Here is a 27991-nt window from a genome sequence, read left to right on the forward strand (position 1 = left end):
TGCAGTTTTGTCATTTATTTCAGCTGACTCTGAGTCAGACACTGAGATCAGACCCTGTCTCCCCAGTGTCCACCGAGGTGCCTGACACACAGCAGGTCTTCAGTTGACATCTGTTCCATGGCTTGAGTGAAGTGATGCTTCTCCTCTTTTCATGGCGAGGGGATGTTTGCCGAGAGTCACCCTCTCTCTCTTTCCAATGCGGTGGACTCCTCTCCTGAAAAAAAATGTTTATAAATTTTCTGTTCCTAAAAGCAATGTATGCTCATTGTGGAATTATTGAACAGGAAGGAAAGACTGAAATCATGAAAGAATCAAATAAAAAAAAAGGAAACTAAGAAATTTAGCTTGCTATTAAAAAATAACCAAGCATTCCTATAGGCACATTCATGGAAGATATCCATGATATATTTTTGAGTGGTAAAAAGCAAGTTTTAGAACTAAATATGCTCTGAATGTGACTCTAATGTGACTCCATTTTCCTAAAATACAGTAAATACAAATTTGGCTAGGAAACTTCTGAAGGGCACACATCAGTACATTCTTGGGTTGAGTTAGTCTGTGATGAAGAGTGAAGTGTATCAGAGGACTTTCCCTGTTGCTTTATATGCTCCTAGATTGTTTTAATTTTAACTATCACATTCTACTTCTATAGTTACAATTTTATTTTATTTATTATTTAGTTATTTATTTATTTTGAGAGAGGAAGAGATGGGGGGAGGGCAGAGGGAGAGAGAATTTTTTTTTTTAAACATTTATTTATTTATTTATTTATTTATTTGAAAGAGAGAGAGAGAGAAAGAGAGCACACCGGGACAGAGGGGCAGAGGGAGAAGGAGAGAGATTCTTAGCAGACTCTGTGCAGAGCATGGAGCCCGACGTGGAGGTGGGATTCATGGCCCTGAGATGATGACCTGAGCCAAAACCAAGAGTCAGACGGTTAACTGACTGAGCCACCCAGGCACCCCACAAATTTTTTTTTAATTGTAATTTTATAGTTAAACAAAGCAACATAAATCTCTTGTATCAGAGATAACCCATTTTAACATTTTGTTGTCATTTCTTCTGGTCCTTTTTTAAAAATTTGGATCGCACTGTAGAAATATTATTGTTTCAACTTTTTTCACTTACAGTATCTGGAGTTCTTTCACATGCCATTAAATATTCCTTAAAAGCAGTATTTTAAATTATTTAGTGTTTCATTACTTGAGTTTTTCATAATTTAACTATTCTTCAGGTATAGAACATTGAGACTGTTCCCAAGTTTTCTCAATAATAAAAAGTGTCTCCATCAGTATCCCTGGGACAGACTTTTTTGTTTGCGTCTCTGTTTCATTAAGTTAGAGTTCTGAAAGTGGACTTAATAGGTCAACAAACACGAGAACTGTTGATAGGTATTGGTGTAGACCTTGGTGGCTGGGCATACCAAGCTTAATGGCCCAGATACTGTGTCCTAGTAGTATAGGGAAGGACAGAGTTTTCTTCAAATCTCTTAGGGTTCCTGGCTGGATCTGAAAATTAAACTGACAAAGACAGATCAACAGGAGAAAAGCATATAAATTTTATTAAAATTTTAAATGTAAATGAGAGCCTTGACAAGAGGATGAAGACCCAAAGAAATGATCAAAGTAGGGAGCTTTTATACCTTTTAGGCAATAAATGTGTGAGGAATTGACAAAACAAAGGGGTTTGGGTTAGGCACACATTTGACCTGTGCACAGTACAGGGGTCAGGGGTGCCAAACCCCTGTGCACTTGAAAAGCCATGTATAACTTTTGATTCCCCCAAAACTTAACTACTAATAGCCTATGGTTGGCCAGAAGCCTTAATGATAACAAAACAGTTGATTAACATATTTTGTATGCTACATTTATTATATACTGTATCCTTACAATAAAGTAAACTAGAGAAAAGAAAATGTTATTAAGACTACCATAAGGAAGAAAAAACAAGTTTATAGTACCGTGCTGTAGAACGTCCACATGTATGCGGACCTATGTAGTTAAAACTCACCTTGTTCAAGGGACAACCATAGTAAATGGTGAAGAAGTAACTAAAAAGATAAGGGTCTGTTTAACAAGGTTTGTTTATACAGATTTCTTGGCCCCTGAATTCTCTGTCTTTGGTGGTAACAGCATCTTCCCTTCTCCTGTTATAGGGAGGGCACCTTTCACATGGGAGATGTATCTCCTGCTTTCAAGAGGACAAAGGAGGGTCAGGGTGTCCTTCTTGCACCAGCTGTTTTTTTTTTTTTAATGCCTTTAATTCAAAATAATCAATATGCCAAAGTGGCATATTTTGGGGTTACATATTCTGCTACCCTTCAGTAGACATGTGAGATGGTGTGCCTGCAGGCTGGCTCTCATTATATACTTCCCATAGGGTGGGGCGTGCGTGAGGTCCAACCACTGCTACATGATCTGGCCCCAAGCAACAATACCACGCTTGTGGTTAAAGGAAAGTTCACATCAGGAACCCAGAAGTCTGTGCTTAATGGCAGCGTGGTCATGATGCTGGAGGTACAAAGACAGAAAGTTTCACCTTTGGTCTTCCCATGACCGGGCGGGGCCCGTTTTCCCCAATCTCCCAACTAGTCTTCTGTTAGACTATAAATTCTTCAGGTTTACTTTCCTCCACATTTACTTGTCATTACCTCTTTTTCAAAATCTTCATCAGCATGGAGTTTGTCATTTAAAGAAACAACTTTGCCATCTGGTGAGAATAGTATTTGTTATTTCGATACTTTTCGAAGTATATATGCAATGGATGTTTTGTTCATATGCTTATTGACAATTCGTATTTCTCAGAGTTGACTCTTTAAGTCCTCTGTCTATTTTTTTCACTGGAGGTTTCTCTTATTGAGGTGTAAGAACTAATTATATATCATAAATACTAATCTTTTGTGTATCTTAAGCATTGCAAGTATTTTCTGTTAGTTATCCATGATTTTATTTACAATGTTTCATAGATATTTATGTGACAAATTCTATTAAAATGCTTCTTTGTACTTTCTGCTTTTATGCTTATAAACTCTTTCTCTACCACTATTCCCTACATGATCTATTTTCTCTGGGTCTTGCTTTTTTTTACATTTCATTCTTTAATTCCACTTGGATTTCATTTTGATGCATGTGTGAGATGAGTATCTAACCTGACGTATTTTCTCCCAAATGATCCATCTTCTAACTTCCAGACCTCTACCCTATTGCCCAGGAAGCTAGATCACAGGTGTAGATAAGTCATTCAAAAGAGGGAAACAATCAAAGAAGACCACCTTTCCTAGTGCCCACCCTGCAAGAGAAGGGGTGCCCACCTCGGTTTTGTCCTTCAGAGAGTCACTTAATATACCATTCAGTTTTCTAAAAAGAAAGTTTTTCAGGTTGCCCTGAGTCCTCATTAATTCTAAACCAAAAGTAGTGGTACTTATCTCCTTTATGCTATTGAGTATTATTTTTCCTAGTGTAAGATGTGATTTTTTTTCCCTTTTGTTTTAAATCCCGTAGTCACCCATGATACTCTTTTCAAAAGAGTTGGATAAAATTGACTTCTACCTTCCCCTCTGCCCTCGAATAGAAGCCATGCTTTCATGATAAATTGCACAGAAAAAAAAAAAAAAAAAAGAAAGGAAAGGAAAAGAAAAAGGCAGCGGGAGAGTTGCTTGTACCAAAATGAGAGTGGCTTCCGGCTCTGCTTCAGTAACTTTGTTCCACATTTCTTTCTGAACTCTCAGACAAAAGTGGTAATGAGAGTTTAATCTCTAGACTTGTGCCCTCAGCTGTTTATTTTCCTTAGACTATTTGAATTCCTACGGGGCCTCAATTTCAGCCACTAGAAACAGGACTTTCATGGTAGTTCTTCCCCTGGGGTGGAAATAATCAGAGGGTAAAAATCGAAGGTTTACCGTGTTTTCCAGCTGTGATCCAATGTATTTTCACCATTTTGAAAAGACTGAGGGTCCAAGGCAAGCTTAATGGGAGTGAGATGAAAGATAGAAAGAAGGTATTCTTCAATTTACGGGAACTCAGCTATCCTTGTGGCATGATATTCAGTATCCTTGTGGATGCTGCTACTCTGATCTTGCTCTGCTCTGGGCTTTCCTCTCTCTTCCATTCTAGAGGCTTGGCATGAGCATCGTGGTATCTGCTGTCAGACGTTAACAAAGTCATGTGTATGTTGCCCAGGTGTGTGAACCCATAAGAACTAAGGATTCTTTCAGTGGAATCCTTCCTTGAAGTAGTTAAAGAGTAGTGTGGTCAGAAGGAGTGGTAAGGCCCAACAATAGTGCTTTTCTAACTTTTTTTTTTAAGCATTAAAATCATTTTTCCAAAGTCTTACGAAAATAGCACTCTTAATTACATGATGCTTAGGATACAGATAATGTCATATTTACATATTTGTTTAAACCAAATCAGATCTTTCTCCCAAGCTCTTCTTGCCAATATTGATAGAAATCTACCCTTTTTCCTGCTTTCTCTGGCTCTCTTGTGTTTGATAAGGCTCTGGGACTAATATGGCCCCAGTCATCCCTCCACAGTGGTTAATGCTGCCCTGGATCCCCACCATGATCCCATCATCCCCACATGGCACCATGATCCATCAGGGGAGGATGGTTTCTACCCACTTCACTTCCTTTTTTTCCCATCTCAACCACAAAGCATCTTTGCTGAGGTTTCTGAGGCCATGTGCTTCACACCAAGTCTTGATAAGCACCCACATTGCCAGCCCCTGATGAGGACTGGGTTGCCTCAGAGGGACTGTGCTTTGAGAAGCACTTCTACCTTATTTATTGTATTCAAGTCCAGTAGATTCAATATCTTGCAGGAGCCTGGGAGCTTCGCTTATCAATCTCCAAGACATAAAGCTTCCATCTCTCTCCTTGGTGATTCCACGTAGTTTCAGCATTGCCTAGAATTTTGAACTGCGGATGTCTCTGCAGGAGGTATCATTAGGACAATCTCCTGTTCTTGGATCTTGTTTGGGGGCATGGAGAAAGGGATAGTAAAAGGCCCTTCCCCACCTGTACCCCCAACAATCTGGAGGATTAGGGAGTATAGACCTAGCAAATAGGGCCTGGCCACTCTCCTAAGATATGTGACTAATAAATTTTTGGTTCCTTTATAATAGATTAGCTGAGAAAAAAACACAGCCTAATTTAGTTTTGAAATAGGTAATACTATTATATTAAATTTTCGGCAAATTACCACGCTCAACTATTACGACATGTGGACTGTCAATGTGCAAAACAGACATAATTGTAGATGCTTTGGTGTAAGTGGGATTTGGCTTGAAGCCCTTCCCAATCAGCATCCTCCCAATGTCTCGAGTGTTCCTGAGCTACCTTGAGGAGCCGCGGAAGGTCCATGATCTCAATTTAAAAACCATTACTGTGATTTGAGGATAACCTCTCTTTAAATCCACACACACCTGTTATGACATTTTCACCTCAGGATGTAAGAATGGCTGAAAAGGGACAGATCCAACCCCAGGCTAGCCACCTTGGGTGCCCTTTGTAATGTGGAACTCTGGGACATTCTAGAGAATGGAAAGATGTGTCTGCCTAGGACATGTAGCCTCTATGTGCCTCGGGAAGATGAGGAGAATCAGAAATTAGCTCTGGTAACGTCTCCCACATGGCGGTTCTGCTGTGTGAATGTACTATCATTAATTTAACTAATCCTCTCTTGACAGATGTTTAGGTAGTTACCATTGTTTCTCTATTATAAATAATGCCATGATGAATGGATTTGCATATGCATCATGTAGTCAGATTGATTAATTCAGTATAAATTCCTAGAGGAGGAATCACTGAGTCAATGATGGAAACATCTAAAATATTTAATCATAAATGCTAGATACCACCTATCCTTACCTTTCTAAGTTCAACTATGTAACATAGGGGCTTAAAGCCCAGAAAGCATATTTCCCAGATTCTCTTGGCTTAGGGCTTTGTCTAGAATCTACCAATGAGAGACATTCACATGAAGGAGAAGCCATTCTCTAAACCAGCAGTGGAGTTTTGCCTATGACTTTCAGACACCCTAAGGGAAGTCGTCAGTCTCAAGGTATCTTCCTGAGAACTACCTATTTCTGTGTTTCAGGGAACTGGGATTATCAGTGGTGACTCCTTTATGGTCCTATACTTCTGGTTTCCTGAAAAGAGCCTTTCTGATCTACACTGCCACAGAATCCTAGGTGTGGTCTAAGCCTCAGTACAGGTGCCTTCTCTTCCAATTGCACCCAGAGGAATGCGGCACCTATTGCGAAATTGCTTTTCAGGAAGTGTGTACCAAAGAAACTTCCAGCATCAGCAGTACATCAGAGTGGCATGTCTGCACACTCATGCACTAGCAACTGTCAGTATTTTTCAACGTTGGCAAAGTCATAGGCAACACAAAAAATTAATGGTGGTTTATACTCACATTTCTTGAGTTGAAAATATTATATCTTATTGGCCATTGTTTCTTCCTTTGTGAGTTGTGTGTTATCTTTGGTTGTTCTGCCTCTTCTTTTAATTAACAAACTTTCTTAAAAGCTCTCCTCTTTAACATAATACTTCTATTTGTCACTGCTTTTTTATTTTTACTTCAAGGAGGAATCATTTGTTTCATTATATTAGATTCAGAGAAGAAAGATCATATGCATGTGAGCAAATTACTAAATCTCCAAGTTGGAGAGTTGGCTCGACCTTTCCATCAAAACAAATGGGAGGGCAGGGCGCCTGGGTGGTTCAGTTGGTTAAGCGCCCAACTCTTGCTTTTGGCTCAACTCATGATCCCAGGGTTGTGAGATCGAGCTCTGCATCAGGCTCTACACTGGGTATGGAGCATGTTTAAAATTCTCTCTCTCCCTCTGCCCTTCCCTTCCCTCTCTCTAAAAACAAAAAAACAATGACAAAAACCCCCAAACAAACAAATTTAAAAAAAGACAAAGCGGGGGAACAGAACAACCTGTCAGGGTGGTTCCTTCTTCTGCACCCAGGAAGATAAGCACTATTAAATGTTAAGAGTGTGTTAGAATTGGAGGTATTTTGCATAAAAGTAACTTTTAGAACTTTCTAAGGAATTTGGTTGTCATTTCCCCTTTCTTATCTCCTTTCGCCAACTGCCCTCTTTTGGTCCAGGACTGTGGCACATAACAACCTTGGGAAGGAAAAAAGGAGGGAAAGCCCTGCAGATGAAAGGAGTTAGGGGTGTAGGTTTACACTATACTGCTTCTGAAATACCGAAAGAAAGATGACCATCAGAAAGGGTTATATTTTTCTTTAGATCCTGAGGTGGAGAACAAGCAGCATAATCAAGGTAGACTTTAAGCAAAGGAATTGAGGCGAAACACCAGCTAACTATGGCCAAATGGTCATGATTTGATGAGAATGAAAAACTGGAAGGGACAATACACAGGTTGAGAGAGGTGTCGACCTAGGAATGGAAATGAGGATGCATCTTGTATGATCCATCTGTTTGATTGGGAATGACAGATTCTGAGACAAACACACACTTAATAAGGAGTGGTGTGAGGGGCCCCTGGGGGCTCAGTCGTTTAAGCATCTGCCTTTGGCTCAGTCACGATTCCAGGGTCCTGGGATCGAGCTCCACGTTGAGCTCCCTGCTCAGTGGGGAGCCTGCTTCTCCCTCTTCCTCTGCTGCTCCCCCTGCTTGTGCTTTCTCTCTCTGTGTGTCAAATAAATAAAAATAAAATCTTAAAAAAAAAAAAGAAAAAGAAAAGAAAGATGGTGTGATCACTTACGGTGATGACCAAGGTTTTAGAAGGTGAGGGCGGTAAAAATGATGCCACAAACTTGCCATTATCAGGTTTAAGATGTGGCTTCTTATAGGAGCAAGGAAAGGACCTTTTCTGAGATGAGATGGAATAATGATATATTGTCTTAGGGTGGAACACGACTTTGTTTTTTTTGTTTTGTTTTGTTTTTGTTTTCAAAGATTTTATTTATTTATTTGAGAGAGAGAAACACAGCCAGCGAGAGAGGGAACACAAGCAGGGGGAGTGGGAGAGGAAGAAGCAGGCTCCCAGTGGAGGAGCTCGATGCGGGGCTCGATCCCAGGAGTCTGGGACCACACCCTGAGCTGAAGGCAAACACTTAACGACTGAGCCACCCAGGCGCCCCCAGAACTTGGCTTTGTAATGCAGGCTCTTCTCACCCTAAATTCCCAACATCTGTCTGGTTGGCAAACAGTAGTTGAAGATGGGAATAAAATTGTTTTAACTTATCTGACATAGAAACTTACTTGGTAGCATTATTTTCAATTATATGAAGTCCATAGGCTGATGTCCTGTGAGTTCACACACACAGAAGCAAAAACACAAGCTCTTCTTGAAGGAGACTTGCTTATTGCTGAAAGATATTGGTGAGTAACGGCTGTAAGTTGCATGGTTCATAAATTACTCTCTGTTTGTAGACAACAGCCTTGGGAAGTTGCATTCATTCTTTCACCTCACTCCTGCACTGTTTATTATTTCTAGATATCTCAATAAAGAGTAACTAACATATTAATTTTTTAAATTAATTTTACATATAATTTTAGTTACTACTATGTGTAAAGAACTGTTGTTTGGTATGTCTGTAAAGCTGTAAGACTTGGTTTACACGTATGAGGAGCTTGCACTCTTGTTGGGGAATCAAGGTTACACAAAATGGAAACCCAAATGATATAAGCAACAATATAAAAAAGTTGCCCTTTAGGTAACTCTCCTGTGGGACTTGGGTGCTCAGGAAATTCTTCACATTGGAGAGATAAATGAAAATTGAGTAAGAATGCAATACAGAGAAATAAGGAAAATAAGTTTTGGTTTGAATAGGGGTGGGAAGAGGTGTAACAACTTAAGAATGAGCACATTACAAACCTGCCTCACTAGAGGGGAAGGTTTTATGTTGGGAAATAGTGGAAGAGTTGGAAAGACTCATCTGGTACCTTCCAGTTCTTTTTGGATGCATCCTGGGCTAAGTAGAGTACACAGCTCTGTCGAACTTCCAGCCTTTTCTGATGCCCTTAGGCTAACTTTGGGGATCTTATGTCTGTCCACTGAGGCACATTCTTAATGGCTGTTCTGATGGCGGCTCCATTTGGGATTTCCCCAAATCAGCATTTTTCAACCTGTTTTAAAGTATGCTATTACTTTAGAGATAAGCCATATTTTTCTCTTTAATACTCATTATAAATAGGTCAGAAAGAAAATACTGATATATACACACCAGTATATACACACGTGCAGTTTTCATTTTGATGTAACAGTGTGTATTCATACACAGAACGTCAGAGAGTTGAGACAAGACCATCTGATGCGTGAATGCATGATGTTCCATTTTCTTATGGATTGCATTTGCCAATTTGAGAGTTGTGTTGATGAATGTTGTCTGTCTAGTAGTCACTGGACTGGTAGGTATCTTGTCTTAGAATGTAAATACACACTTGTGATAGTTGTTGCTTATTAACTATTAAACATTTACACTGTACAAACTTGTTCCATGCATCTGTTGCTAATAGGTGATTTTATATGAAAGTAAGAATATAATCATTCTCAAACTGTTTTAAATTGGACTAGTGAAACGGCAGAATGCTTCGAAGTGAGCATAGAAATTAGTATCTTCAATTTCTTTAAAAAAAAAAAAAAAAGGAACTGGACTTCCTGAGTCCAGGTTAGCCATTTTGGAGCATTCTTCTTCAAGAATACTAGCATGTGGGGCGCCTGGGTGGCACAGCGGTTAAGCGTTTGCCTTCGGCTCAGGGCGTGATCCCGGCGTTGTGGGATCGAGCCCCACGTCAGGCTCCTCCGCTATGAGCCTGCTTCTTCCCCTCCCACTCCCCCTGCTTGTGTTCCCTTTCTCGCTGGCTGTCTCTGTCGAATAAATGAATAAAAAATCTTTAAGAAAAAAAAAAAAGAATACTAGCATGTTTTAGAACATACTATTCTTCCCTTTAGAATTCACCGGCACAGAATAAACTTTTCATTCTGTGTGTCAGTAAAAGTAAAATATAGGAATAGACTTGGTGCTACTCCTGATACCAGAATCTGACCTATGAGAAGTTGTCCTCATTTTTAAAAAGTATATCATTTGTAGTGGGTTAAATTGTGCCCCCCTCTACATAAACCTGGAATCTGTGAATTGAACTCAGTTGAAAAAGTATCTTAACTAGGGTGTCTAGATGGCTCAGTCAGTTCAGCATCCAACTCTTGATTTTTGGCTTAAATCATGATCTCCCCATTATGAAATTGAGCCCACCTCCCACTCCCCACTCAGGTGTGAAGTCTGCTTAAGATTATCTCCCTCTCCCTCTGCCCCTCCCTGCCTTCTCACATGCATGCACACTCTCTTAAAAAAAAAAAAAAAAACTTAAAAATTCCATTTATTTATTTATTTTGAGAGGGAGAGAGCACACCTACATGAGCAGGGGGTGGGGCAGAGGCAAAGGGAGAGAGAGAATCTGAAGCAGACTCCACACTGAGCACAGAGCTGGAGGTGGGGCTCAATCTCAAAATGGGGAGATCATGATCTAAGCCAAAACCAAGAGTCGGAGGCTTAACCAACTGAGCCACCCAGGCGCTGCCCTCCTCCAAAAAAAATCTTAAAAAAAGAAAGAAAAATTATCTTAAGGAGTGTGGCAGACCCAGCGCTCTGTAAAGTGTCGGCCATGTTATGTTGCTGAGGTTGAGGATTGACTTAGGTTCTGAGAGACTCCATATTTCCTGGGATTAGAGCATATATTTATTGACCTGGCTATTGTTTGTCTCCTGACCTAGAATATGGGTTTCAGGAAGAGAGGGACTTCATCTGTTGCATTCCCAGCCCCTGGAGCTGCATCTGGCACATAGTAGGCATTCAGGAAATATTTGTGAAGGAAGGAAGGAAGGAAGGAAGGAAGGAAGGAAGGAAGGAAGGAAGGAAGGAAGGAGGGAAGGAAGGAAGGAAAGAAGGAAGGAAGGAAGGGAGGGAGAGCAGGCTAATATGATGAAACAATGAAATCCCAGGATACTGGTTGCATAGTTGCATACTTGGTACCATAGTTGCATTGCATCTCCTGGTGACTTGTTCTTAAGGCATATCATAATTAGCATTTACGGTTTGCAAAGCATTTTCAAAAGTCCAAGTATCATATTGCTCAAAACAACCTCCATTTTTATAGCCAAGGAAATTGAGATTCAGTGAGGCCAAGAGACTTAGTAGCTAAGGGCACACAACTTGTTAATGACAGAGCTGGAATTCAACCTTTGGTTTCCAGATTTCAAATCCAGGGCTTTAAAGGCAATAACCACCACAACAGCAAACAACAAAAAGCCTCTACAGTGATAATCTCTCTCGAAGGGAAGAATTTCCTACATTGTGCATGCATATGGAGGTTAGGGGTGGCTTTTCATGTGACAGTGGTCTGCTTGTCACTAAGTCCAACCATATAGGGCATCAGTCATTTATTTCTTCAGGGCTCTAATGATCAGCCAAAAATGTTGTCACTTGCTGGGGTTGATGATGTCACTGCATCTTCCATGAGCATATTTACATCCTGAAGCACCGTGGCACTGTCTTGCTCATGGACTACAGCAGCAATAACATGAATGGTGACAACAGCTAACATCCATTGACCACCTGCCATGGCACGCACTTTACATCCATTACTTCTAATCCTTACAACCACCTTGACATATTACTTTCTGCATCTTATAAGTGAGAAAGAAAGAGCTGGAGAGAGAAGATAATTTTTCCCAAGTCACAGTAACAAAGCAATGTTGCTAATATTTTAATCTTAGGCTGACTCTAAGGCCAGAGTTCCAACCATCATGTTAAAGTTTCAGTCCTTTAGAAATGGACTTAGTGCTGGTCACTGCAGATGCTTGTACAATATAAATATTCATACCAATAATTCCTGATAAACTACAACTTTATAGTCAATGGTAAAATTTTTCACAGTACATAGTGGACATGTATACTTCAAATTTCATGAGTATTTCTTTTTTTTAAGATTTATTTATTTATTTTAGAGAGAGAATGCATGTGCACGCAAGCTGGGGGAGGGACAGAGGGAGAGCATCTTCAAAGCAGACTCCCCACTGAGTGCGGAGTCCAACACGAGGCTCGATCTCACGACCCATGAGATCATGACCCATGAGATCATGAGCTGAGCTGAAACCAAGAGTTGGTCACTCAACCAACTGAGCCACCCGGGCCACCCCTTCATGAGTATTTCTTAAAGTTCTTCTTGTCTTTAAAATTTGAGGAGTTGGGCTGCAAAAAGGCAGAGCATATGTCATTTTCTAAATTAAAATTCTCCTTTTTTTTCCCCAATTGCAAAGAAAGGTGAAATCTTGCTGAATATAAGTAGGTTGCAGAGAATGAATATATCTTGGCCTAAAATACATCATGGTTCAATAAAACTCATCCTGAGAAATGTTTTAATTTTTACTCTTGCTCATACTCTGGCTGTTCAAATCAGATAGGGCACTTAAGCCATTTATAATTAGATCTTCAGTCCTGTTACTTGGCAAACTTAGATGAGGCAGTGAAAAATAGGCTTTCCTTTGTGATGTAACAGTCGCTGTGTAAATGGGGAAGAGGAGCCTGGTTAAACAGAATCTGAGAGCATCATAGAGGGGTTCAACAAAGAGGAGCTGGGGGCGCAGCAAATGCATCTTGTTTATTTGGTAGTATTTATATATTCCATTCCCAAAACAAAGCAACAAGACCTGAAGCCTGACCAGTTGCCAAATCATGTTTTCAGGGGCCATGGTCATCATCATTTTGCTCATCAAATATGCCAGTCTTGAGGAACAATGCACAGATTATGTGACTATCATATGTGAGGAAGAGCAGAATGGGTGCTTCTTCATCATCAACTCTTGGTCCTCACAACCCACACTATCCACCTCTTTATTTTTATTGAGTGGTGTAAAATGTTCTTAATTTCAGGGAAGGAGGCATTTGAGTGAGTCAACAGAAAATCAAAATAAATTATCATGTATTACTTATGATTCTTGACCTAGACTTTCTATAATATTTTCACAGAAAAAAAAACAAAAAATAAAAAAGCCAAGCAAATTTTATACCAATTTCTTTTTTAGGCTAAATTTTATCCTGGAGCTATGAAGTACAGGGATAGTAGAAATGAGACAAGTCAATAGGGTTTCTGATATCCTGCTTTCCTTTTCGGATAATCTTGAATTTGAACTGTTTTTTGTATTGCTGTAGGTACCCTGTGCAACTGAGGTGCAAGGTATATCAAACCAAGGAGAGAAATCAAAGCAAAACCAGCTATTTTTGTTCCAACCCTAGAGACAGACTGTTAGGGCATTCTAGCCAGGACTTTCTATTTATTTCTTTAAGATCTTGGAGGTCGGCTTACTCTTCTGAAAGTATGGCTTTAGGAAATGGGGAGCATTCAGCTATTTCCAGAAACAAAAAGACCTGTCCAGTGAAACTTTCTGCAATGATGGAAATGTTCGATATCTGTGCTGTTCCAATACAATAGCCACTAAGTACACATGCCCATCAAGTACTCGAAATGTGGCTAGTATAACTGGGGAACTGAATTTTTAATTTAATGTAATATAATTTTAATTTATTTAAGGGTAAGTGTAGAGTTATATTTGTGGCTACTGGCTACTGGTTAGTGCGGATTTAGATTTTTATCATTTTCATGAGCGCGTATGCTCTAAGACTAATAATTGGAATTCTCATCCCTAAATTAGGTGAAATGGTCAAATCCAGTTTTTGCAAATAAAGACACAGTATCATGGAGGCATATTGTTCAAAACTATAGGTCTGGTTCTTTGCAGGACTCTTAGGTCTGATACTCTGGGTTGTCTTCATTTTCATCTCTGTGGGAGGGGGAGGGTGCGTATGTAAGTGTCCGTGTGAGGGTGCTTTCTAGAATACTATGGCAGTTTCCTATTAGAAACCCTCCTAGACTGAAATTTACTTGCATTTGGGGGTTTTACTCAATATGCTACATACTTACCTGAATTTGAAATCCTTTAACACAGTGTTTATATCCTGTGACTTACGACCAGAACTTTCCACAGGAAGTAAGTAAACAACCTTCTCAAAGTTATGGTTTTTCAAATAAAACTATTGCTGTTTGGAATAAAATAGAATTTCTATGTGTAGTCATCAGGCCCAAGTATTCTCAGTTTATTCCCTTCTAGTTAAGTAGTATTTCCAAGCGCTGTTGTGTTTAGATGGGGCCATGTGACCGTTCTGGCCAGTGAATTCTGAGAAGAAGCCATGCATGCCACTGTGGGCCAGGGGGTCAGGCATTTAACTGCTGAAGCAAAACACTGCAGAGCTCTCTCTCTGCTGGCACAGCATCTAGCAGTAGGCAATATGGCGCCTGCTCTATCGACTTGGGACCCTGAATTCTAGGATGAGCAGAACCCTCCTGGCAACTTGCAATAGACATATACTATGGAAAAGAAATAAATCTTTGATTTTTCAAGTCTAAGTATGGAGCTAAAGCAAGGATTGTGAATAGAGGACAGGAGTCAAGGTAGCAACTGAAATAGGAGAAAGATGAATTATCTGAAGTTGAATTCAAGTGATCTCATGTTTGTCAACAACCTGCATGACACTGAATGAGGACATGACGGAAGCTTGGAAACCCTCCTGAATTAGGCAATTTGTAGAGCCCTGAATGAAATGCTTTCAAAACAAATATCCGTGCAGCTTTATTTGTAGAGTGAAAAAAAGGTGTTGAGTGTCCATGGTGGGACCCAATAGCTTCAGAATAAATTGTTCCTGCATAAAGGGCCCTATAGAGAGCGCCTTGAGCTGTGGCCGCATCCGTTGAAGATGTTGGATAGGCAGAGTCTTGTTTTCATGCACATTTCTTAGCTTTGAAGAGGAACCTGAGTGATGGAAAGAAGATAAACAGCTAGAGAAAGGATGTTGGCAAAAATATACACTGAATTTCATACACTTAGCATTTCTCATCCGGAAACCTAGGCTTGAGACTCGTGTAACAATTCTTACATTGGGAAATCTAATGGACTCCAGGGCATATGGTGATAACATCAGGTTCTTTTTATATTAAACCCTAATTTCATTAATATGACCTTTTAAAGGAATCACATGAATTATTATAGGAAAATTTCTAAAAGTTGTTTTGTACCACATTTGGTTCTTCAGGTCCAACATATTCTTAATGATTAATTACTATCAACAATACTAATTAATAATAATTTTATTAGTGTTAATTATTATAACACCCTTACTAATAGTGCCAATCATAACAACAACAATGGTGGTGATTTACGGTTTCTATTTTAGTGCTCTTTCTATTCTCCTGGCGCTGTAGTAAATGTTATATATATCTATATATGAATTATCTCATTTAATCCTAACAACACTCTGATTTATAATGTAAGGAAAAGGAAACCATCTCTGTGAGTTTGGGAAACTTGGTGTAGGCCCATTGGCTGGCAAGTGGTAGGGCTTCTACTTGAAGTTGAGACTAAATGAATCCAAAGACTGTGTTCTTAATGTTAGGCACTCTACCGCTTTTCTTAGGGCTGACGTTTAGAATATCAACTTTAATATGACTTGTGTCTTGGTTGTATTTAGCCAAGCCTTTTACACAGGGGCCTCACAAATGAGAAATAATTGAAAAGAAGAACTGAAGAGGTATTAACTGAAGAGGTAATTTTAAAGAAAAATTCAAATGTCTGTACTTGATTGTCAGATGAATTCGCTGATGGCCCATTATCATAAAAGGTATAATGTTTAAAGAAACCGTGAATGCCAAAATAAAAATTACGAACAGAGGTTATGCAATGATTTTTTTTTTTAAATGAGAAAGAATACCGACGTCATAGTTAATTACATGTTCACCCATGCAGCCTTCAAGGCGGCCTGCGTGTGTTAGATTAGGGGCAGGCCCACCTGGGAATTTCTGCAGCTTCCTATGCCTTTCTCGGTTCACATACGATGGATTAGCAGACAGGTAAACCGCTTTCTTGCATTGCCCCTGGGCAAGTTTCTTCTATCCCTTCGTGGATCTTTCATTTTACTCATTTGTAAAATGGGAGGGTCCTTGGGGATGACTCTCCGCTCATTCCAGTACTGATGTTCTCTTGTGTCTCTCCTTGATATCCTGACACCACAAAACTTCTTCTAACCAGTAGCTGGGTTCATAAATATGCCAGCCAAGAATTTTCCTGGGGTACCAAGTCGTAAGGGTGTCTGGTAGATTTAATGTGTCAGTTTGGCCAATCTGGAGCTAGAACCCCCGCCCTTCCCTTCTGCGCGTAGCTCCAGGCTGAGGTGAGTCACAAAAGACTTCTGCGCAAGATTTGGGAGGTGGAAGCAAAGCAGCAGCAATATCCCTTTCATGCCCAGGAGGTCAGTGCCCGGCATGAAGGGCTGGCACAGCTCATCAGTGTTGTCATTCACCCGTGGACAAACCTTGTTGACATCGCCCAGACTCCCTCTCTCAGTTTTTCTGACCCCTGCGTCAGTTAGTGATTTAGCCCCATGACAAAGGGCACCAGCTTCTCCTTCACCTTATTCCCATCCTCAAGGTTGGAGGCTCAGAGACGGTGAGAGTCTGATACGGATTCTTGTCCATCCTCCTTGGTTCCAGTCCATTCCTACAGGGTTTCTTTTGAGCTTGCTTTACCCACTTCATATCCCTTTCCCATTCCAGACTCCAGACCAGCTGACTTCCCTTGCCAAGAAGTCGTAGCTCAGTAGATGCTTTAACCCACAATCATCTAAGATCAAATCCCTCTAATAAATCCCTTATTATATAAATCTCCTAGTGGCTGCACTTCTCTGATCTAACGGTGACTAATACAGGTTGCTAAAACAGCTCAGGGAAGATAATTACATGGAGAAAATAGAATCTAGCAGAATTCTTGTCAGAGAAATAATGAATGTGATTGGAAGGATTTTTCTTAAGCCATTTGGGGGGGGCTGTTTAATGGGAGAACCAGGGTAACAATCTGTATTTACTAAGTTGCCTTTGAAGAAGGGGGCTATCTAGTTCAGTTCAAGGCTTTTATGTTTCTTCTGAATGAGGATGCAGCCAGGCAGGTAGGACTAGATGCTTGGAGGCAACAGAGAATGGGGACATTACTTCTGGGATATCCAGTACCCTCCTTCCTCATGCAGAGCTCAGCGCCATCTCTAAACACATATCAAAACCTATTTTCGGTTTTAATGTCAGTTTTAACATTAGCCAGTTATTCTCCCTTCTAAGAGAAAACTCTGTTACAAGCAAGTGTAATGAGATGCATGGTATGTACACACATTCATTCATTCATTTATCAAGTATTCAACGTATGCCAGGTCTGATCTAGGTCCTAGGGATACATGTCAAACAAGATAGCAAGGTCCCTGTTTGCCTGGATTTACCTTCCAATAATAGAATCAAAGTGATGATTTTTTCAAAGGAGAAAAAAAAGAACAAGGTAATTGTTGAAAATGGTAAGTGATATGAAGCAGATACAACAAGGGGAGGGTGTGATTTTGACGCGGTGGTCAGGGAAGGAGAGCTGAAATGGGAGACCTGAGTGAAAGGAAGGAGCTGACCATGTGGAAATCTGGCACGCTGCAGAAGAAAAGCAAATCCAAACTTTTAAGTGGGAGCAAGTATAGAAAGTTCCAAGAGCAGAAGGAAAGCCAGAATGGCTGGAGTATAGTGAATGGGGCAAGAGAAGAAGACAAAGAGAATAAAGAGTATGTAGAAACAAAGCCATGGAAGGGCTTGTAAATCGTGGTGTGCAGTGTGGGTTTTATTCCTGGGTCACCCCTAGAGGTTTAGATTTCAGAAGAGCATTCTAGCCGCACTGCTGAGAATTGAAGAGCGGAAATAGGGTCCAGTTAGTGTGTGATTGGTGTTGCAGGCTGGACTCAGCTGGGCACTGTGGATATGGAGAAATGTCAACAGACTTGGGTTCTGAGGCAGGGCTGCCAACACCTGGAGATGGATCGGATGTGGGGAGTGAGGGCTCAGAGCTCACAAAGATGGCTCCCTGCATTTGAGGGTCAAGCCGCTAAGCCAATGTTTGGCATTTTCTAAGATGGGGAAGGCTGGGGGGGGTGGGGAGAAACAGACTTTGGGGATGGCTAAATCATATTTATATGAGTATAAAAATACACTATTTATTACATCATTCTAGTTTTATAAAATTTGCAATTTGTTTCTGTTCCCATGGCCTTTCCCAAAGAAATAAATATATGCTGATGAGCAGCAGACAGTGCCTTCAGTGTTGGTTGTGTTGTTTCTGTGAAGAATAAGGTCCTTTCAAGAAGTTAAGTTTTATTCCACCATCAGGGGTGTTCTCTCCGGGAAGTTCTTCCCTGTGGTTGTCTATTCACAATTGTACAAGTTTCCGTTCTTTGACATGGAAATACGTGGCGACGCCCACTGGAGTCAGCGATAGGAATTTGGCTTTCATTGCCAAATTGTGCACTTTCACAAATCCTGAAGGGCTGGAAAGAAAGAGTCAGGCCTGAGCAAAAGTGGCTGACTCTGATTTCAAGGGTGAGCTTGTGTAAACATTTCTGAAGCATGATTCTTATTCTTAAACATTGGAGAATGGCTTTTAGAATGGGGGGGGGGATTCTCTCCCTCCCCCAAACGCCAGTGCTTATGTTTCACTCATTTGGGTTCTAAGAAACAAAATCTTTTCCTCTAAAGGGCTTCACGGGGGAGGACCTGATTGCCAGAGTCGATGAGGTTTGCCCTCCAGGTTTCGGGGAATGGATTCTACCATGATGAAGAGGTTAGTAGCTGATAACCCCATTTCTTCACTATATTTAGCGCTTGGAAACCTGCCATAAACGAATTTTCTACTGTTCTTCAGCTTTTACAGTGTAAAAATTTATTTTTTGGTGTTGAAGATGGGCAAGGTTTATGAAGAAACTTGTTTTTCATTTCTTCAGAGAAAGCTTTTGTTTTTCAAACAAGTGTTACCTGATTATTTTGCCTTGGAGTGCGCCGTGGTCCATATTGTAATGTCAACTCCACGCCAGCAGATGGCAGTCACATTACACTGCACCTTGGCATTAAGCAAAGTTTTAGAACACCAGGAATTTGTCCTGTTCACAGAGGGGGGGTCTCATGAACTCTGTGGACGGGTGGGAGGGGTAACTTGTATGGAGACTAATTCCAGGGAATCCACTACATAAATATATGAATTTGGCCTTGAATCTAGAGATATTTTTAATTGGAAAAAGGACACAAAACTGAGTAAAAAACAAAACAAAGCAAAAAACCAATAAACCCAGGAACAGCAACAACAACAACAAAAAACCCTCCTTAAATAAATCTGTCAAAATGAGGTATGAGGTGAACATCCCAAGGTTGTGGGCTTATTCCGGGCTTTGTTTCACTGATACATGGATCAATATAATCATGGTTGAGGAGCTGGCGTGAAAACATAATGGCTAAGAGAAAAAGGCTGGGCACAATTGCAAAAGTATTTTATTTTCAGGAGGATTAACTGAGCTCTGGGTGGCTAGACAGGGTAGGGGAAAATAGAAGAAACTCAGAAGTGAAATTAGAAATCTTAGAACTTTTCTTTCTTCCATAGACCTGATCCAAAGGAATGCTTTGTAGGAAAAATAAGGATTTTTCTCCAGCAAAAAGGGACATTACATATGTTGCTGTCATTCCAGCTTCTGTTTCGTTATGTTTTCCTGTATTTCTGCCACTGCAACTCAGCTGGGTTTGGCCTCTCTTCTTTACCACTAAAGTTAAGTGGTTGCCTTGCTTTTTGGAGAAGGTGTGCCGGCTTTCAGACAGGTGCAGGGGTTATTTGGCATTAAAAAGACATTCCTATTTCTCCACCCGCAATGTGGTTTCTGTGTCTGAGCAAAAGGCACATTTTATCTGTTGATGCTGGGTTTGGTTTTTTGAGTGCATCTCACTAGAAATGTGTGGGAACAGGGCTCTGTTTAAGGAAATTGCCGCAATCTGTTGTTAGGGAGAAGCCTTGAATCCCGTGGAAATGGACTGCACAGGTCAGGAATTTCTGCAAATGTTTCTTTTCCCCAGAAACTATTGAAACTAGGACTACTGTTTCTCACTCAACTTTTTAAGGAGATCCTGGAATACAGGGTGATAAAACTCTATCCACATCATCATGATGGAAAACTTTACAGATCTAAGCATAAACACATCGAGAGAGGCATTCGCCGCAATCTGATTCTATCGCGCTTGCTGTATCTGACGAGGGTTCGCTTATTTTCCATTCCAGTATGCGGATACTTACATGATCACGCATCTGTATTTGAGCAGGGGTTGGGTGTTCAGTCCACCTGGGGTACGCACAATCAGGGGGTGCATTACTTGTAGAGAATTTAAAGACATAATGAAACTGACAGTTTGGTCTGCTTTTAAATTATCACCATGCCCAGAAATTCTTAAGCACTTCCAGTGGGGAAAAAAAATCTTTTTCTGGTCTAATTTCTAAATATTTGCCATGCTGGCAGCTGAGTTTCAATAACATATATGTATGCTTTAAATTAGCACAGTTAATTCATCTCTTAAATAAACATTCCAGGGACACCTGGGTGGTTCAGTTGGGTTAAGAGTCTGCCTTGGGCTCAGGCCACATTCCAGGGTCATGGGATCCATCCCTGCTCGGGGCTCCCTGCAGGGAGCTCAGCCAGGAGCTTGCTTCTCCTTCTCCTACCCACTCGTGCCCTCTCTCGCTATCTCTCTCTCAAATAAATAAATAAAATCTTTTAAAAAAATTCTATATGGTAGCGAATTCAGAGAACTCCCAGCTATGCCGTAGGCCTCCAACACACTGTGGACTTGGCTACCAAGTTCATTTCCAGAAGAAGTTCATAATTGTTCAGACTCTTTCCAGCTTGCCTCTGGTGTAGTTTATATTTCCAATTCCTGTGGTATTATATATTCTTACTTTTGAATGGTACATTGGAAATAAAGATATCAGTACGTGATTTTTCTTTTCTGAATATTTTTTTCTGGTGTGTGTGCCAAAGACCTCAAAATATTTGCAAACAGCCAGGATCAGTTTAATGATGTAGTGAAAACAGCAAGCTTCAAACTTGTTTCTTGAAGACTGATGCACAAAAATAGGGGAAAGGCTATTAAATATGCAAAACGTAAGGAATTGAACATTTACATAGGAAAAGGAATCAAATTAGAAGAAAAATACCCAGAAAAATAACACAAGATACTGGTCTTACATTGTTGGAGAAATAACAAGGGAATGTTTGAATATCCTGATCATTTTCATCAAGATCTGGGACTCGTTCTAAATAAGAAGAAAAAACTTAGTTTTTACTAAATGTAACAGAAGTTTAAGATGAATTTCTGGTGAAAGTGTTTTGTGGAACTTTTTTGACTGTGAAAACATGCAGAAGGAACCAGAATTGATATGAAAGAAACAAAGACACGGACAGTATGCCGTTTCTGGAATTTATTATGAAATGAGACTTTTATGGAACTTTGCTAGGCTTACACTTAAAAGATTGTCTTAGCTGTTTGTATATCTATTCTTTCATGTGAAAGTAATGAAGGGTAGTTGGAAGAAAGGCAGGAAGAGACAAGGAGCCCCCATCCTAAAAAGGAAACCACCCTTAAAAGGATTTTACATCACCCTAGAAGGAGCCTTCCACCCTTTCCCACATGATAGATAGATGACAAAAATCTCTTTGGATGACAGGTGCATAGAGGGTTAATCTGATTAAAACAGCCTGCCAACAAGCCCATAAAAACCTCTAGATTTAAATGCCAAATCGGCAACCCTCTTGGGTCCCCTCCCTCTTTGGGAGCTTTGTACTATTACTCAATAAACTTTACTAGCGCTCAATAAACTTGGCTTTGCTGCCCACCACTCTTCCTCTCATCTACCTCTTCATTCTTCCAAGTGGCATGACCAAGAACTGCGGGCACTGAAGGAAAAGAAATTCTGTAATGAAAGAGATTTTATGACATTAAAATTAATGTAAAAGGTATTCTTCCATCAACTGTCCATCAACTAGAGAACACAGATTGACCCAAAAAAAAGTGTATATTGTCTACTGAACAGAAATATGTAAAGAAAATTAATTTTGACAAAATCATGGATAAGTTTGTAGAATGTTAAAGTTAGAAAAACTATAATTTTGTTGTTCATTACTACAATCGATCAATATGTAGGTATAAATTTTCCCCTTTAAAAAATACAGCAATGCAATTAAGTAACCTATTACCTTTTTTCCTTATGTTGTCATATTTAATTTATTTTCTATTAAAAAACTTAAGGGACATCTGAGTGGTGTAGTCAGTTAAGCACCTGACTCTTGGTTTCAGTTCAGGTTGTGATCTGGGGGTCCTGAGATCGAGCCCTGTGTTGGGTTCCAATCTCAGTGCTTGAGATTCTCTCTCCCTCTTCCTCCGCCCCTCCCCCTTGTGCACGCTCGTGCTCGTGCTCTCTCTCTCTCTTGAATACATAAGTATATCTTTTTTTAAAAAACTTAAGATATATAAAATTCTTATTAAATAAAAATTCATTGTTTCTATTTTCTGACTTTTTTTCATTTCCTGTGATAAGTATTACTCAATGGTTTTTTAAAAAATTTTTTTGAGAGAGAGAGAGAATGGGAGGGTGAGGGGCAGAGGGAGAGAGAGAATCTTACGCAGGCTCCACACCCAACACAGAGCCCCACTCAGACCTCAATCTCATGACCTGAGCCAAAATCAAGAATAGGGCACTTAACTGACTTAGCCACCCTGGCACCCCATCAAAATGTTAAAAATGATCCTTTGATGCCAAATATGCTAGGCCGAACAGGCTGGTCTTTCACCGAATTTATAGGTCATAGTGGGCTATGTTATAGTAACATTGAGACTGCGCAATCTCTGTGGTTTAGCGCAGTTAACATTTGCAGCTTGCTAGCACAAAGTCCAATATGGAAGTTCCTGACTGATGGCAGCCCTTGGTGGTGGAGACCCTGGGAACCACCATCTTGAGCCTGTATCAGGTTGCTACCTCTGCCAGGTTCAGAGTTGCTCTGGCTACCATTCAGCTAACAGATGGTGAAGGAGATACAGAAGATCAGAGAATGCTGAAGATGAGGCAAAATATTTTATGAACAGGCCTGGAAATAGCACATATCACTTCCATCTGCATCCAGTTGGCCAAGTCCAGCTAAGAGCAGAAAAGGCAGGGTAATAGAGTCTTCCTATGTGACAGGGAGGAGAGAACAGGACTGGTGAGCATCTAGGCAGGTCAGTCACTCCATCTGTGATCAAGTTGCTATTCCTGCACCTTTCCACCATTGCAATTGTTTACTAAATGTCGTCTTTGTGTCTCATTCCCTGTTACTAACATGCAGTAGATAGAGTAGCACTGAACGGTCAATGGTTTCAAACCAAGTAAGTGAATTGCTTTTTGTCCAATGAAACATGCTATGCAAATTTTAATATATTAAAAAGAGACAAATATAGGGACTCCGGGGTGGCTGAGTTGGTGAGGCATCTGCCTTTGGCTCAGGTCATGATCCCAGGGTCCTGGGATTGAGTTCCCCATTGGGTTCCTTGCTCATTGCGGAGCCTGCTTCTCCCTGCTTGGGCTCTCTCTCTTCCTCTCTGACAAATAAATATATAAAATCTTAAAAAAAGAGAGAGAGAGAGAGAGATGAATATATAGCTGTTCTCTCTGGAGTAGGAATAAACAGTCAGAAATACTATTTCAACAGTCTTGTCATTAACTTACATACGTTCCCTCCCTACCCACCCCAACCATTACTGAGATCCTCAGTCACCTTGTGTAATTCCTGGGTTGTGATTAACAGAAGTTGGAAAGCATTTTCAAGAGGCAACGTGGGACCATTGAAGCTTTTGAACTGGGAGTGTTGTTTTCAGAGATTAAAGTTTAAACTCTGGCATGTAAGCCACCACGCCCTACCCAGTGCTTTTCAACTTTATCTTATTCAACTGGACTTAATGTTCCTTAAGAGTTTTCAACTCATTTCAACCTTGTGTCCATATATTTAAGCTTTTAACATTGTTTTTAATGTTGAACTTGCTTTTATTCAAATGCCAGGCATCAGGAAAACCGTAATAGGACTCTGGCCTCAAGGGAAAGAATTCTCATAATATAAAATTAAACGAAAAAATTCTAAATAAAAGGTTGAATGTACAGTATGGTATTAATAATGTAGAAGAACCCCTTTCTTTATACATAAAGACATATGTTGAGTTTCTTGTTTATTTATCTGACACCCTCAGTGGGGTCAGGGTCCACCAAGAGCAGTTAAGCCAAAAAACTGCCTTACTTTCCAGGAACCCAAGCCAATCTGCAAAAGCCACCATACCCGGGGAAGGAGCTTTCTTCTAGTTTCCGGATTTCCTCCCATGCAAAAAAGGCCACGAGGGATAGCAGCCATGGCAACATGGACGTTAGAATATTTTGTTTCTTTGTGCTGATTAAGGCAGACCTCTATACTGTGCTTCCTTATTTATAACCCGAAACTAAACCTCTGATCTTACATTTGTGAGTTCCTCAACATTTCTCCTGAACCTCTCCACCACCACCACCATTAGGTAGAACCAGACCTAATTTACTATTCTCCTTATTTGCATGGGGCTTTTCTTTTCATGTCACTGACATGGGACAGAGGTTTATAACCACCCTGCTAATTGCAGAGCAGACAAAGTGTCACCTTTTTAGAGACCTTTGCCTCATGTGGCCTGAACCAAAACATTCCTGTCTTATCATATTCTTAGGATTCCAGGAATGTAAGTCTAGCTCCCCAAAGAATTTACACACATCACAGTGAAACTGTGTCCAATTTTGCATTTTTATTTGCTTGAAATTATTTTCTCCTGGAACTAGTCTGAAATTGCTAATTTATTTACTGCATATACTTCAGATCACTTTATACACACTAGGAACCAGCCATTCATACTGTGGTCTGTATTAGGTACAGGCAAAACATCCTTGTGCAAACAGGAGTTTTACCACATACTTTTTTTCTACATGTGATAAAATCATATCATTCTTCCTATTAATGTGTAAGTAACATCATCTGATTCTCAAAATGTTAAACTAACCTCCCGTTGCTACAATAAACCCAGCTTTGTTGTGTTGTATAATCCTTATGGTTCATATTTCTTTTGTACTACTTTAATAAGTAAAGTGACCAGATTTGTTTATTTTTACTGTAATGTTCTCTCTGGTTTGTTATCAAGTTTATGCCGGTTGCATAAAATGAATTGGGAAGTGTTTGCTTGCTTTTCTGTTTTTTGTTAGATTTTTATGTAAGATTGGTGTAATTTCTTGCTTAAATGTTTGATATAATTCTCAATGATTCCAACTAGACCTGGAGTCTTTCTGAGTTGGTGTGGAAACATTTTTAATTATGGTTTCAATTTCTTTAAGGATATAAAATTATTCTGATCTATTTCAGATAAACCATATTTGAAACATGCTTATACTAAAAAACTATCTGTTGTTTATCTGAAATTCAGATTTAACCACATCCTATATTTTTCTGGCAACCCTATAATGTCCTCATTATATTTTGAATGTCTGAACGGGTAATGATTGTCCGCTTTCATCCCTGTGAGTAGTTATTTGTGCCTTTTCTTTCTCTTTTTTCCTTGATTAGTTTCACTAGAGGTTTATCAGTTTAATTAGTCTTTTCAAAGAACTAACCTTTGGGTTGTTTATTGTCTTGACTGTATGTTTTCATTCCCATTAATTTTTACTTGCATTTTTTTTTCCTTTTTCTTGTTTAGCCTTTATTTGCACCTCTAACTTCTTGGGATGAGTAATTTGATCTTTGAGGGTTATTTTTTTCCTTTTTTATTCTACAAATATAAATTACCCTCTGTTGATGATTTTAACCAGTGCACACAGAGTCATTCTCAGGGGCTTGGATTTTAGTTTGTAGGTGATCAGGAACCCATTAGTTTTATGCACAGGAGCGACCACGTCATATTTGCTCTCTTGATGGATGCCATTTGCCATGTTGTGAAAGAGGCAGTTTAGAAGAGCAAAAGACTAGAAGTGAGAGAGCGCAGGGCTGAGGACAGAATATCAAAGGGCAGCCTTAAGGAAAGGGGCAGTCATAGGATAGTCACCATTATTGGAGAGAAGGGACAGTCAGAAAAGAAAAATCCTCTGGTTCATACTGGATCATAAAGTTGAGGCCACAGAGACTAGGTGAAAAAAACTCCTTGAAGTTGTATATTTTATAGTTGTGTTTCTGCTTAAGATTATCCACTAAGATTTTGCATATTGGAATATGTAATATTCTATTGAAATAGAGAGAGTTAAAATATACATAGTTAAAAAATATATATATATATTTTTAAAATACATATATATATATTTTAAAATACATATAAGTATATAGATTGTTAAGAAACAAAATTAAACTGAGTAAATTTCAAGACCTAATTGGCTTTACTACGCAATTCATGAATCAGATAGTATTCCATCCAGCAAGTAGAGGGGAGCTCCAAGGAGTTTTTGTAGGAAGGAGGATGGGGCAAGAAGTTAGTAGCAAAAGAAAAGAAAAGATTTTTCTGGAAAGGTCACTTTCCCTGAGGGGGAAGGACAGGAGGCCTTATCATGCAGATTACTTCATCTCCTTTGGGGGATACAGAGGGCCCCCGTGATAGATTACTTTACTGGTAAAGAAAAATTCCAGACTGATTGCTTTAAAATCCCATTCTTCTCAAGAGATTAAAATTGCAATTAAGTCTTGGTTTGCTGTCCGGAGGGCAACTGACTCCACCTTGGGCCTATGGTTTTCTTTTTAACTCTCTTTCTCTATAGATTTAGGATATATAGCAAACTTATAAAACAAAGAACACATTTAATAACTGTTTATACCTGGTTACACAGCACACCAATACTTTGGTTTCTCAAATATAGCTAAACTCCACCTGCAACCCTCAGGCCAACGATTTCCTTGACCTGGGACTCTCCAGGATAGGGCTTCACACATTGGCCATTCTGAAGTCTTCCTGGGTTGGCCCCCCGCCTAAAGTCATGAACTTGAAACCACTCCACTCCCGGACCTATCACTTTCTTTTTTATTCATCTGACTTAGTGAGGTTGATGCTATCTAAAATGTTCTTGGGAATTTGGTAAAAGATAGATTATAAATAAAAGTTTTCATTTTAGTTGTAGATAATAAAGGATAAACTATCTCTCTATTTTAAGAAAGAATAGTTGAATTGAATTCAGAGCAAGTCAGATTCTATATTGATTTTTTTCATTGAAAGAGAAAAAATTGGCCGGGAATAAAACTTTAGTGGTTTGTTCATGGATAAAGCATTCCATCTTTATTTGGGATAGACCAAAAAAAAATTTTCACGCCAAGTGAATAATGACTAAATGTATTTTTTTTGAATGGCCATCTTTAGAAACCAGCAAAGTTGAAGATAATGGTGCAGGATTTCTTCTCCTTTAGTGCCTATGGTTCTTAGTCACACCGCTTCGAAGAATGAAGGAGTAGACTAGACAGAATGGTGGGCAGCAAAGCAAAGTTTACTGAGTGAAAATACTAGGCTCCCAAAGAGGGAGGGGACACAAGAGGGTTACTGCTGGCATTTTTTTTTTTTTTTAAGATTTTATTTATTTGACAGAGAGAGAGCACAAGTAGGGGGAGCAGCAAGCAGGGGAGAGGAAAAAGCAGGCTCCCTGCGGAGCAGGGAGCCCGATGTGGGGATGGAGCAGGGCTCCATCCCAGGACTCTGGGATCATGACCTGAGCTGAAGACAGATGCTTAACGACTGAGCCACCCAGGCACCCACCACTGGCATTTCTAAGTCTAGGAGTTTTTATGGGCTTGTTGGTGGGCTGATTTAATCTGATTAACCCTCCATGCACATGTCATCCAATCAGGTTTTTGTCATCTTTCTATCATGTGGGAAAAGGTAGAGGGATCCTTGTAAAATCCTTTTAAGGATGGTTTCCTCCTAGGACTGTGGCAGGGGGAAGACTCAGGGCTCCTTGTCCCTGCTTGCCTTTCTTCCAACTATCCTTCATCAATATCAAGAGGAGTAGAACCTCGTGA

At 39.8% G+C, this 27991-nt stretch overlaps 1 long non-coding RNA gene across 2 annotated transcripts in view; it reads left to right on the forward strand.

Moving 5' to 3' along the window:
- Positions 1 to 27991, forward strand: part of LOC103661585 — a 129910-nt gene that overhangs the window by 80967 nt on the left and 20952 nt on the right. For both annotated transcript variants that reach the window (XR_005833756.1, XR_568185.2), the window contains exon 3: positions 18639 to 18723. This is a non-coding gene — a long non-coding RNA (uncharacterized LOC103661585). The remainder of the gene's footprint in view (positions 1 to 18638; positions 18724 to 27991) is intronic.

This window comes from Ursus maritimus, unplaced genomic scaffold (assembly GCF_017311325.1).
Source record: "Ursus maritimus isolate PB19 unplaced genomic scaffold, ASM1731132v1 scaffold_9, whole genome shotgun sequence".
NCBI classification, from domain to species: Eukaryota; Metazoa; Chordata; class Mammalia; order Carnivora; family Ursidae; genus Ursus; species Ursus maritimus.